Source organism: Engraulis encrasicolus, chromosome 10 (genome assembly GCF_034702125.1).
Source record: "Engraulis encrasicolus isolate BLACKSEA-1 chromosome 10, IST_EnEncr_1.0, whole genome shotgun sequence".
Classification (NCBI taxonomy): domain Eukaryota; kingdom Metazoa; phylum Chordata; class Actinopteri; order Clupeiformes; family Engraulidae; genus Engraulis; species Engraulis encrasicolus.
Window position 1 is genome coordinate 6,426,779 of NC_085866.1, and position 10,771 is coordinate 6,437,549.

General features: G+C 48.0%; 1 protein-coding gene across 1 annotated transcript in view; it reads left to right on the plus strand.

Annotated features, from left to right (window-relative positions):
- LOC134457549 (kelch domain-containing protein 8B-like) overlaps window positions 1-10,771 on the plus strand; it is a 150,963-nt gene that overhangs the window by 9,332 nt on the left and 130,860 nt on the right. The gene's annotated exons all lie outside the window — the stretch shown is intronic.

Here is a 10,771-nt window from a genome sequence, read left to right on the forward strand (position 1 = left end):
CCGCCTCAGGAGACGAGTCTGGTAGGCCTGGCAACCTCGGAGCCTCCGCCACAGGTGACGAGTCTGGCAGGTCTGGTCCCCTCGGAGCACCCTCCTCAGGAGACGAGTCTGGCAGGTCTGGTCCCCTCGGAGCCTCCGCCACAGGTGACGAGTCTGGCAGGTCTGGTCCCCTCGGAGCACCCGCCTCAGGAGACGAGTCTGGTAGGCCTGGCACCCTCGGAGCCTCCGCCACAGGTGACGAGTCTGGCAGGTCTGGTCCCCTCGGAGCACCCGCCTCAGGAGACGAGTCTGGTAGGCCTGGCACCCTCGGAGCCTCCGTCACAGGTGACGAATCTGGCAGGTCTGGTCCCCTCAGAGCCTCCGTCACAGGTGACGAGTCTGGCAGGTCTGGTCCCCTCGGAGCATCCGCCTCAGGTGACGAGTCTGGTAAGTCTTGCCACTGCTGTAGTACACGGCTTCTCTGACGTCCCACCCAGGCAGGGACAACTTCACTGGTGTACGGCTTGAGTCGGTCGTGAGGCATGATCTGACTGCGTTTAGCACCTTGGATCTCGTAGGTGACTGGGTCACGGCGAGCTGAGATGATGAAGGGGCCTGTCCATGGTGCCTGGAGCTTGGGGCGTAGTCCTTCCCTTTTTGTGTCATCCTTCACGTACACCAGGTCGCCGACACTGTAAGATTGCTCTTGTGCTTGTACTTCGTATGTCTTCTGACGTTCCTGTGCAGTGACGAGATGTTCTCTCAGGTCTAGCTGGCCTGGTACCTGTGGAGCATCTACATCAGGTGAAGCGTCGGGCAGGTCTTGGTGCTGAACACCCGGCACTGGTGGGGCATCTACTTCTAGTGATGGGTCTGGCGAGTCTTGGCGCTGCTGTAGCACACGGCTCCTCTGACGTCCCACCCAGGCAGGAACGACTTCACTGGTGTACGGCTTGAGTCGGTTGTGATGCATTATCTTGCTGCGCTTAGCACCTTGGATCTCGTAGATGACGGGGCCACGTCGAGCTGAAATGATGAAGGGGCCTGTCCATGGTGCCTGGAGCTTAGGGCTTAGTCCTTTCTTCCTTGTGTCATCCTTCACGTACACCAGATCGCCGACACTGTAAGACTGTTCTTGTGCTCTTACATCGTATGTCCTCTTCTGACGTTCCTGTGCCGTGCGGAGATGTTTTCTCGCTGTCTGATGGGCCTCTTCAAGGTCTCCTTTGAGGTGGAAGAGGAAGTCGGCTACTCCCATCCGATCTGACTTGAGCTCTGCAGTGCCTGACTGAATGTCGTGGGGTTGGTGGACGTCTCGGCCTAGCATGAGTTGGTTGGGTGTGAAGCCTGTGACTGCATGGCGGGAACTGCGGTAGGCGGAGGTAAGCAGTGGCAGGTGTTCGTCCCAATTTTTCTGATCTTTGTCCACATAGCACCTTATCATCTGAAGCAGAGTTCGGTTGAACCGTTCTACCTGACCATTAGAGGCGGGATGATAGGGGGTTGTTCTGGTCTTTGTGATCTGCAGAAGCTTGCATACACTAGAGAACAGGCAACTCTCGAAGTTACGGCCCTGGTCTGTGTGTAACTCGAGCGGAGAGCCAAAACGAGCAATGAATTCGTAGACCAGTTTCTTGGCTGTTGTTTCGGCCCCCTGGTCAGGAACAGCAAAGGCTTCAACCCACCTGGTGAATTGGTCAATTATGACGAGGATGTATTTGTTTCCTGAGCTGGATAAGGGAAAGGGTCCGAGGATGTCTAAGTGGAGACGGTCTAACGGTGCACCAGCTTGGTAACTTTGTAGTTGGGCTCGCTTTAGTGTTCCTGTCGCTTTGCTTCCCTTGCATTGGCACTTTTTCAGGAAGAGATGAACGTCTTCTCGCATCCCATGCCAATGGTAGCCTTGGCGCAGCCGTTCCAGAGTCTTCAATTCTCCCAGGTGTCCAGAGTGAGGGGGGTTGTGGCAAGCCTGTAGAACCTCTTTCTGCATGGACGATGGTACTAGCAACAACAGTGTTGGGTCTTGGTCTTCTATCTCCCAGCGATAGAAGAGAACTCCTTGGCGTCTCACAATCTGAGGCCAACACAGCCAGAATTTCCTCACTGCTGGGCTCTCGAGCATCACTTGGTCTTTAGTGGGAAGTGTGCTGGTGTCCTTCCACTGATGGAGAATGGAGATGATAGGATCAGCTTTCTGGAGTTGGGCAAGCTGGTCGTTGCTCACAGACTGCATCCAGTTGACTACTGGGGTGGTCGGTTGGGGTACTGGTGTCTGTTCTGGTGCTTGCAATTGATGATCATTACTGTCAGTCTCCATGCTGGGCTCCAGATATCTCACCGCCAGTGGTATGACATCATCAACATCTTCTTCGAACCTGGCCCACTGCTCGTGAAGTCTCTGGCAGTACTTGCAACCTTGGCATGGTAACTCTGACAGGTACTTCCCAGCTTGGTAGCAGTCACATCTGTCCATGTCTCCAGTGCCTTGCCTTGACATGCCATCAGCGTTTGAGTGCTTGACGCCTGCTCTGTGCTCTATGCGGAAGTCGTATTGGCTCAACTCCTCCAGCCACCTGGCCAGTTGACCTTCAAGATACTTGAATCGGAAGAGCCAGGTGAGGCTGCCATGATCTGTTCGTAACAGGAACTTCTTTCCCAGTAGGTAGTGACGGAACTGACGGGTAAAGCGCACCACGGCAAGAAGTTCACGTCTGGTGACGCAATACCTCTGCTGAGCTGGTGTAAGGTGACTGCTGCCATATGTCAGTACCCGCTCCTCTCCCCACTGGAGTTGTGACAGAACAGCTCCCACACTATGGTTGGATGCATCGGTATCGAGGATGTACTGGCCTTCTGCTATGGGGTATCCTAATACTGGGGCAGTTGTCAATCTTTCTTTGAGCTCTGTGAAAGCCTCTTGATGGTGTTCAGTCCACTGAAACACAGCTCCTTTCTTTAACAGGTTGTGGAGGGGACTTGCAATTTCAGCGAAAGATGAGAAAAATTTGCGGTAGTAGTTGCATAGGCCAAGAAACGCTTGGAGTTCTTGAACGTTGCTGGGTGGCTCCCAGAGCTGTACGTCTCTGACCAGCGCTGGATTTGGACGGATTCCATCACCACTCACGATATGGCCCAAGAAGAGAACTTTTTCTTGAAGCAGGTGGCATTTCGAAGGCTTCAACTTCAGGCCATATTTGTGTAGGCGCTCAAAGACTTGTTCAAGACGGTCGAGGCTCTCTTCCACGCTCCTACCCAGGATGATGACGTCATCTAGGTAGATAAGCAACTTGTCCCATTGCAGCCCCCTAAGGACGAGCTCCATTGCCCTCTGGAAAGTACTTGGGGCGTTGCAAAGCCCAAAGGGCATGCGTGTGTACTCGTAGAGGCCCCATTTGGTGATGAATGCGGTCTTGTCACGGTCTTTGCCATCCACTGCTATCTGCCAGTAGCCTGACTGCAGGTCCAGCGTAGAGAACAGAGAGGCTCCGCCAAGAACATCAAGGCACTCTTCTATCTTGGGGAGAGGGTACGCGTCTTTGATTGTCAGGCTATTCAGGCTGCGGTAATCCACACACCACCGCACTCCTCCATCTTTCTTGCGTACCAAAACAACCGGGGAAGCCCACTCTGATGATGATGGCGTGATGACACCCGCTCTGAGCATGTCCTGGAGATGGAGTTCTTCCTCACCTTGAAATCCAAGGGGGGCCCGTCTCACTCGCTGGCGCACAGGCTTGGCTAGCCCGGTGTCGATCTTGTGTGTGACAGTGGAGAGGTAACCCAGATCAGAGTCACCTTTAGCGAACAGGGACTGGTAAGTCAGTAGCAACTGGAGGAACTGTTGTTGTTGTTCTTCGTTCAGACTTTCGCTCGTGGCCTCCACCAGGCAATGGAGATGCTCGGGCAGGTCGGCGACCGTTGCCACTCTTCCGATTGTCAGGGGTGGCGCATCGACTACTTCACTCTCACCATCAGTCACAGCTTTCTTCTCCCACAGGCTTTTCGGTTCATCCGGGTAGGCCTCCACTAAGAGTCCGAGGCACACTCCTTTTAACAAGGCTGCTTTGCTGGTCGAGAAGTTGCATAATCTGACCGGCACTTGCTTCTCCATCGTGGTAGCCACACTTCCAGATGCTACTGCTTCTGTGATGTTCAAGGGCTCTAGCACTGCTGGGACACCTGGCCTGGGGTTCTCGACTTCTCCCCACACAACGCATTCTGAAGTTGCTGGTATAGTGGTGGCTTCTCTCAAGATCACTCTGGCCACGCTGTAGTCTGCTGCGTCTCCTCCCACTATTTTTGAAGGCACGAGCTCATTTCCAATGAAGACTTTCCCGCGGGTGTGGATGACGACATCGTGAGCTTTCATCAGATCCAGGCCGAGGAGGACAGAGTCACGTATGGGAGCTACATGTACAGGCCAGGTTATTGTTTTGGATGCAATTTTTAAGGTCACAGACAGGCCCCGCTTCGCCTTCATGCCATCTCCAACACCTGCATTCAGAAGGTAGGTTTTACAGAGGTTTGTGGGCTGCTCTTCTGAAAAGTTTTGGTACAGCTCTTCTGAAATTACTGTTGTCTGAGCTCCAGTATCCACCACGGCCTCTGTTGCAATGCCATTCACAGTGATTGGAATCTGAAGGCTCTCACCCTTGCTTTTAGCACAGCTCAGTTTCAGCCCTCGTTCCTGGTGACTTGGCAATGGTGCGCTGTTGGACTGAGTATGATGGTCGGAATGTTTGTCACTACGGCCGTGAGCAGGCGCTGAGCTTCGTGACTTTGTGCAGTCCCTCTGTAAATGTCCCTGTTCGCCACACTGGAAACATGGACCAGGGGCACCACGACTTGGGCTTGGTGACCGGGAACGTGATTGGCCTGACTGCAAATGATGTCTGTGATACTGCACTGGGGATCTGGCTCTCTGCTGCTCAGCGAGTGTGGACTGCAGGCTTCCCAGTTGCAGCTGTATATTTGCCACTGCCTTTGTGAGGGTCTTCATTTCTTCTTTAAATGCATTAAACTGATCAGTGGTCACGTACTGAGGTGTCTGTACTCTGCGTGAAGAAGCAGTGAAATCTTCACCAGTAACAAAATCTTCATCAGCCCAAGAAATGCGCCTTGCTCTGTTTTTTATTTCGGTATCACGGCCCACAGTCACCTTGAAGTTATGTTCATGGGCTTCCACGCTCTTCTGTGCCTCCACTAGAGAGCTTGGGTCTCGGTTCATAACTTCGTAGGCCACCTTTTGATTTCTCAACCCTTTCAGGAAGGCATCTGTAGCTAGCTGATCTTGTAGAAGGAGGTCTACTCCGGGGTATGCGATTGTGACAAGTCGCTGCACTTCCTCTGCAAACTCAGCGGTCGTCTCTTTCCCTTGGCGAAGTTCACTTAACTTTCTCCTTACTGTAGTAGGGGGGTCTTTTTGTCCGAAGCGCTGAGTAAGTTGCTCTGTCAAGAGGACATAATCCTCCCTTATGCGTTCTGGCAGTGAGCAGACATACCTAATTGCAGAGCCTCTTAGACATTCTAGCAGCCTATCTACTCGTTCAGGGGCAGTCCATCCGAATTTCCTGGCCATGCGCTCAAAAGGTAACAAAAAAGCATCCCAGTCCTCTTTACCATCATATATAGACAGTTTAGGTCTGCGTACATCTTGCACTGATTGTTGGCCACTCTGAGCTAAGCTATTAGGTCTTTGCCCCTCTTGGTAGGGAATTGCGTGTTGGCCTTCACGCTCAGAGCTTCTGGCATCTCTGCGCCTAACAACAGGGTCAGGGTTGGGGTTACGCCTAGTTGGCATTGAGCTGTGACTGTGCGCCCGCTGGTTGATGACGTCCAGCTCAGCTGTAAAAGGGCTACTGACATTTCTATTTGTTCTTGTTGGCATTTCCCAAGGAATAGAGGGGACACCACCTGACCCAGGAACATGTAATGTGGGGCGCTGTGCAACATCTTCATCACTTACAGTGGGATTACTGACTGAGGGTAATGTTTGTTGATTTATGTGTGTTAGGACGGGAGCCAGCATCATTTGCAGTTGTTTAGTTTGTTCCTGTTGACTGTGAAGGAACGTTTGAAGCCACTGTGGGGCATTATCTGCCTGTGCAGGCTCTCCTGTGGCACCTCGCGGTTCATCGGTCATTTTTCAATTTTTACGTTTCCTCTTCTATTTATTGAATTATTTAATGCAGACGCATTGGAGCCAACAATTTTATTTGTCAGTTGTAGGGTTTGGGCGCAGCCGGGAATATGCCGTTTAGCTTGCTTGCTGGGGATTTGTTGACAGAGATTTCCGATACAGAATTAAGTTATTAAGGATTTCTTTTACTTCTCCTGGGCATTGGGTTTCCACAAATGTCGCAATAGCAGTCGTTAATTCAATTGTGAAGCCGTTTGGGTGGTACAGACTTTAGATTGCCATTAATTATTATTATTATTGAGGTTACGGTAGTTCGTTGGATGGCTTTAGCGGCTTGCGAGTGGTTGCTATGGATGGTGTTTCTTGTTAGCCTAGCAACAGGCAGCAATTTTGACAGCTACGCTTTGCCGGTTTCACATAAAACTCGTCAGCATTAAACTTTCCTCATTCATACAGTCTTTCCTTTTAACTCACGGACAGTTGATTTCGTTGGTTTCAACTCCGGAATTTGATGATCTCACTTTCTGACACCAGTTGTCGTGCTGTTCGCTCCTTGACGTGGGTAATGACTTCACACGACAAAAGTAAATAAAGTGTCTTTCGGCAACTTTATAGAAGATCGATGTAGCATACAAATACAGTAATATTAAACACTTTGTCTAAGGTATTGGCGGCTCAAGCTCTAGCTCAGTCAAGAATTGGTCCTCTGTCCAAGCTAAGAGAGCGACGAGCCACAACAATAATAAAACCAAAGACTAACCGATATCGAACGTCAACATTGCTTATAAAACAGGGCTGCGGGAGGCAGCCAATCGGAACGCTGGAATTGTCTCGTAGGGGAAGAGAGGGGGAACAAACAGAGCGATTCTACAATATGTTTATGTAGCCTACTCCATTCTAGCTGCCTCTCTCTCTCTCTCTCTCTCTCTCTCTCTCTCTCTCTCTCTCTCTCTCTCTCTCTCTAGTGTGTTCCCTTTATCTTGCTATCTCATTAACTCTTCATTATCCTTCCCTCCATCTGTTCCCTCCTTTTGTATTCTGTCATATCTTTCTCTTCCTCTATCTTCCCAGTGTTCCATTTATTTCTCTGTCTGACATTCTTTTTCTAGCTGAACCTTATCTCCAGTTCTGTGTTCTCATTCCTCCTCTTCTCTCTGGTCCCTCCATACCACCTGCCAGCTGAGTTCTCTCCAGGGGGTGGTGTATATGAGGCTCCTATGTTTGAATAATTCTGTTTCCATGCTTCATAATCTTCTTAATCATCATCAGCTGAGTCATTTTGGACACCTTAGCCATTATACTTTGTTGGGATATTTGTGTAAGGCTTGAAACATCCACCCCCTCTTTTGCATAGCATTTCACTGTTGCAGATAAATATCTCAAAATAGATTCACTGACAAGATGCTCAGGAGATGGTGTGTGGTATGATCCTACCCCCTACCTCTCCCACTGACAAGATGCTCAGGAGATGGTGTGTGGTATGATCCTACCCCCTACCTCTCCCAGCTCTTTCTTTTATTCCATCCAGAAAGTGTCTGCATTACTTGATTACTTCTGCTGTTATTATGCTAAGTGCTTTCTAGGACTCATTCCATAATAGTCTCATTGTCTTGTGTCCTCAGAGTTCAGGCTCCAGGCCTGTTTGGGTGCTGAAGTTATTATGGTTCCTGCTTCTCCTCCACCAGGGAGCTGTGTGCAGAGTACAGTATTGAATCGATGAGGTCCTGGCTTGATTACGTTCCTGCAGCTGCATTTACATTAAATATAGATCCTCTACATTTGTTTTGTCTTGACCTGCAGTGTTATCATGCTGATCCAATTTATCAGATTCATATCTAATTTTCTATTCTCTACAGAAAATTGGAATGAACAAAAAAAATTGGCCTGCTTCATTCTAATTAAATAATGTTTGTCTGGCATGTTTGTGATTTGGTTGGGTCTTCCTGCTGTAGCAATGAGCTGTAAACACTGGTTCTTTAAAGTCTTTTATGCATTTTGAAGTTTCCAAAATAAATAACACGGAAATAATTAATACATCACGCTTTGTTCATTATTTTAATTAGATTCTGAAAAATGATGTGAAATGTCATTTTCTGAATAATTACACCCATCCCAGCATTTCCAAAGCATGCTTTGTATCTCAAAAAGTCATTACAAGTATGTGGTTCATTTGAGTCCAATCGAGATGGGAAGAGCACATCTAACTAGACATGGCATCTGTTCGAATTTGTTCTTTAATTGCATTTTTTTTAAAGAACGCAAACTAAATCAAAATGATTGAGCTGTGAAATGAAAGACACAGTGGGACACTGGAGGCATGCGGTTACTTTTAGTTGGATTTCATTTCAGCTGAATGCCCACACAAGACCCTGCTCTAACTGGTTTCAGTCAAGCTGATGAGTATAGGCCTAGTCACTCTGAAGTATAGGCCTAGTCACTCTAATAAGTATAGGCCTAGTCACTCTGAAGTATAGGCCTAGTCACTCTGAAGTATAGGCCTAGTCACTCTGAAGTATACTGCCGTGCAAAACAAGAACGCAGTAACTCAAAATGGTCGAAACAATTTTTATATCGGAAATGGACTTTAAACTACCTCATTTGTCTTGTGTCAAAAAATGGTGGTCCAACACCGTCCCGTTTTGGAGAAAACTCAATTTGAAAGTGCAAAAATGACCCAAAAAAAGTTACTGCTTGTTGTATTTAAAGGTTATGTCGTACAAAACAAAAACGCAGTAAGTCGGCGAGTTACTGCTGCACGTTCCAATGGGACTGGTTTGGGAGTAGACAGTAATACTAGCCAAGAACGCAGTAACTCCTGCAGTAACTCCATTTTGTGGCACACTGTAAAAAAATATATGAGTGATTAGTTATGATAACTTGTATATTTAATTTATTCTGTTATACAAAAATGATTTATGAAAATTCAACTCATATGTCTGAGTTGTAGTTATTTGACTTGTACCCATAAGTTCTTTCAACACAAGGAAGTTGAATGAACTTACAATTAAAAGTTTGAGTGGGGTACCTCCATCGCCCCCTGCTGGCGTCCCTCACCTCTGCACCAGATTAATCTGAATAGCAATCTCCTTTTGACATCTTTAGGCTACTCCAGGAATAAGGCGTTTTTATCTAAATGATTTTATCAATATCTTGGATATCCTTGAAACAAGCAAGAGTCCCGATGAGCACCAAAGGAGAAAAGGGGAACACATGAAGAATGACAATAATTAGAATTGGGAAATAGGCCTAATATAATAATAAAACATGGTGGTGTAGTCGAAGTCCATAATGACTTAGGTGTTTGGTGTTTTTGTGGGACAAAAAAATCGGTAGGTCCGTCTTTTGTTTGTTCAGTAGGCCTAACGCAACCAGCACCGCTGCCCTCCCTCTCCCAGCTCCCACCCTGATATGACGCAACTTGCAGAGACGTTTGTTACATTTGGATCACGCGCGCACTGTCCTAGTTCAGCCAGACGCCCGCGCCAGAGAGAGCCGAGGTCGACTCATCCCGAAGTAGCTGACGGTCGACTCACCCCGAAGAAGCTCGAATTTCCTTCTCTTTCGTGAGGATTTCGCAACTAGTAAGTGTTTTGTATCATTTTAGCTACTTGTGCGCAGAGGAAGCCATGTCATTTGTGCCGTATACTTGTTTGACATTTTAGCCGTGAGCTACTCTAGGATGCTGGTAGGCTATGCTACGCTCGTATCGGTGCTTCTGAGGGTATTTGCAGGTGCAATGTATTGTCATTTTCAGGTGCTGCAGAAGAATAATTGCTGTTCTCAGAGAGATAAATACATTATATTTAAGATGCGTCTCTTGGTTAGTAGTGGGGAACAAAGTTTGTGCTGCATTCGAACTGATATGAACTTGGCAGATAGTGCCAGATACATTGTATCTATGTACGCTAGGTGCGTATGTGGTGGGGGCAAGCTAGTTAGCAGGGCTGTGAGCACTGTCGCTGGATGTGGGTAATTTGGGCTGGGGTTTGCTATTCAGTGTCAACCTCATATGCATGGCGAATCTAGGTAGTTGCTTTACCTATCTCGGGGCAAATTACATTTTGAAAATGGTTACGCTGCCTAGTTCACCCTCAGTTATTGTAAGTCTGCTGGCTAGTTAGGAAATGTGTAAGTTTGTAATATGCCGCCCGACTGTGCTTGTAGTCTAATTGCTAAAGCTAGTTCCTATATTAGCTGGGTATTCGAGGCACGACAGGCATCTCAATTTATTCTGAGACGAGAGTTATTTGAAGGGGGAAAAATGTGATTCGGGTTGACTTGACACTTCGTTTATTGGAGTACTAGCACCTACCAGAGTTAGCAATGTTGTCGAGTTGCTGGGTATTTTGGCGGGCGTTTGGCTTTGTTGACTAGAGCTCTAATTCGCTACGTGTGATTATTCTGTCGAGGTAACGTGAATGGAAAAGTGAGTTCTGAAGTTTACTTCATGGGTGAAACATTGTTGTGGATATTCACTTTTTAAAATAAATTAACAATTCGCTGTGAAGCATTTTCGGGTGTAATTGTTAGTTCTTATTGTCAGTCTTCGCTTCTAGTGGCTGCAACGGAGAAGGAAAAGCCCCACGGCTCGTCTGTCGCCCACTCTCAATTCCATTCTCGGTTGTGCTTAGATCAGGGCTCCCAAACCTCTCT